At 43.2% G+C, this 2763-nt stretch overlaps 1 non-coding gene across 1 annotated transcript; it reads left to right on the top strand.

The window, feature by feature from the left end:
- The first annotated feature begins 1560 nt into the window (after positions 1-1560).
- trnap-cgg lies at positions 1561-1632 on the top strand. The gene has a single exon. It is a non-coding gene; the product is annotated as a tRNA-Pro (tRNA).
- The last annotated feature ends 1131 nt before the right edge of the window (positions 1633-2763 follow it).

The following is a 2763-nucleotide window of genomic DNA, read 5'->3' as shown; positions in this document are numbered from 1 at the left end:
CTCCTACTCTGTGCTCACGTAGGTAGTGTTTCAATACACCTGAACTCCCAGTGAAGATTTTCTGTTTCTCTGTCCGCTTCAGGATTGATTCTAACATCCTGTTGATCACTTGGCCCCTTCACGACCTGGCTCCAGACGCCATTGTAAATGGATCCTCGAGCCGTGCGGCCTTCTCTCTCTCTGCCAGAGTCCAGGCTGACAACCACGGAGCCTTTACCAATCGGGGCAAACGAGGGTAAGATGGACTCTTTTTTTTTTTTTAAACGTTTCTCCTTAAAAAGATGCACTTAAGTATTTCACTCTTTTCCACAAGTGCTCTGCAGAGGAAGTTCATTTCCGCTATGTCGTGAATATTCTGTTGCGGATCAGCCGAAAAGGACAGTAGGAAGAAATCAACCTGCAGGTTTGGATTTTATACGTGTACAGGATGTATGAGACTGTACTAGGCGCGGACTATGAACAGCATACAGGATCAACAAACACATCGTAGAGGAGAGGTTGGTGGAGCAGAGAGGCCAGGCTGCTAAACATTAAACCAACAAACACTAGGCTGCCAGTTAACAGTTTGTGCTGTCTAATTTCTCAGGGGAACTGGACGGAGACAGCTTTAATATTTCACCTGATTGCCTCGTATTAGCATGTTGATGTGATTCTCCCCATCTCCTTTGTACGCGCTAATTATGCATCACCGGGGACCTGAAATGAATATGGAGGAGGTGGTGTTGGGGAAGGCCCGTGCGTCATTATCTCCATCACTGCGTTCGGATTAAATTGAGGACTTGTGAGGTTGCAACCACTTGCTGTATACAGTTTGTATCGGTGACACGACCACCCACCTGGTGGCTCTAGCTTCGTGCGCACACACACACACACACACACGCGCACACACACACGCACACACACACAGACACACACACACACACACACACACACACACACACACACACACGCCAGGCAATGCTGACTCATTTTTAAGCAAGCATGAAAAAAAATTGAAAATGAAAAAATGAAAAAAATGAAAGTACACAAATTAGTATGATGCAGTGGATCTATTATCATTGTACTGGGACATGACACACAGTCTCTGATATTGGATCTAAATTGCTGCTCAGTTTGTTTAAGTCATCAATGTTTCATGCTGAGCACGACCCTGGGCCTAGTGTTTCCAAGTCATCATATAGAAGTATATTTATTTTATGATTCTTGCATCCCCAGAAGTTGGGGAACATTTGGCAATTAAACGAAGCAAAAAAAAAAGGAGTGTGTAGGAGTTTCTTACGAGTCTCTTGTTCTTGACTGAGGGTAAAAGCAACAGGCGGCTTGGTGCAGCATCAGCAGTTATGTATGTGTTGTACTAGACTGAATTATCCACTCAACCTGTAGCCCCCCAAGCTTGGGCAGCGGCTAAAAGATGTATATATGTATATGCAGTGGCCAAAATCATCCTTCCCTCAGAGAAAGAGTGAAGTGAACTCAGACTGCACCTAAACAGTGAAGTGGAGCTGGTTCAGAGAGTTGTGAGCATCTCATTCGCGACACCACTGCACTTCAGTGTACCGTGGCTCGTTGGTCTAGGGGTATGATTCTCGCTTCGGGTGCGAGAGGTCCCGGGTTCAACTCCCGGACGAGCCCTCGAAGACATCACTTTGATGATCATAATAATAATGAAACTTTATTTCTACAGCACTTATCTCAACAAGATTTAAAAAAAAAAAAAAAGTGGGAATAAACCAAACGTAGGAATGAAACAGCACAAGATAAAACCAAAATAAGAAAGACAATAATAATTAAGATATAAGCAACATCAATTAAAAATCAGGCAATAAGAAGATTGACTATACAAACATGTTTTGGGCAAATCATTTAAAAACAGGTAAAGTGCTGGGACGGCTGACCTCCTCAGGCAGGGAATCCCAGAGCCTCAGTGTCCCGACAGCAAAGGCCCGGTCACCCTTGGTTAACAGCCTTGATCATAGGGGGTTGGTAACTCATCAATATATCTGGGGGCCCGACCACGCTGGGCTTTAAACTTTATCTAAACAATCCTAAAATCACTCCTTGGAAATTCAACCGCTGTGTCTGATCGATGGGTCATGTCTAATTGCTGGAGGTGTTATTGCAAGTTGGACCAATTATTGGCTGGTTTTTTTTTTGGGACGGCTGTGGTTGAGAAGAGAAGAAAAGTGCTACTGTACATGAACGCAGCGTACTTCACCGTATGAATGTCAGGACTTGTCCTGCCGCGGAGCTCTCCGAGGTGCTGATCCTGCCTCGGTCAGTAGCCGGCACCAGCAAGTTCCTGTCGATGCCTTGACATGACTAATGGTGGACTTAAACGGTTCTGTGATCAGTGTAGGACAAGGATGCAAAAGATGCTTTTGGTGTAAATTCCCAGAAAGGTACAGTATGATGCATGTTTTGCGTGAAGACTGTGTTTTTTAAATGCCTTTTGTCATGTACAGGATTTTCTCTCATCAAACACTACATTTTGTGTGTTTTGATACTAGTTTATGTGTCGCGTATTCTTTAAAAAAAAAAAAAAATCAGATTCAAGATGAATTAATATTTGGACCAGACAAAGAAAAAAGGAAGAAAAAAAAAAGTGTTCGTCTAAATTACTGAGAGGTCGGAGTGTGTTTGCAGACGTTACTTTTGTCATCGATATTTAAAGGAGTTAGCACCAAAAAAATAAATAATGCATCGATGGTGTATGTATACGTTAACATCTCGTTGGTTGTTTAATGTGATAGCAGCATGGGTGCA

The sequence above is a fragment of the Scophthalmus maximus genome, chromosome 22 (assembly GCF_022379125.1).
Source record: "Scophthalmus maximus strain ysfricsl-2021 chromosome 22, ASM2237912v1, whole genome shotgun sequence".
Lineage (NCBI taxonomy): Eukaryota > Metazoa > Chordata > Actinopteri > Pleuronectiformes > Scophthalmidae > Scophthalmus > Scophthalmus maximus.
Note: the sequence above shows the minus strand (reverse complement) of the source record. Positions and strands in the feature narration are given on the sequence as shown.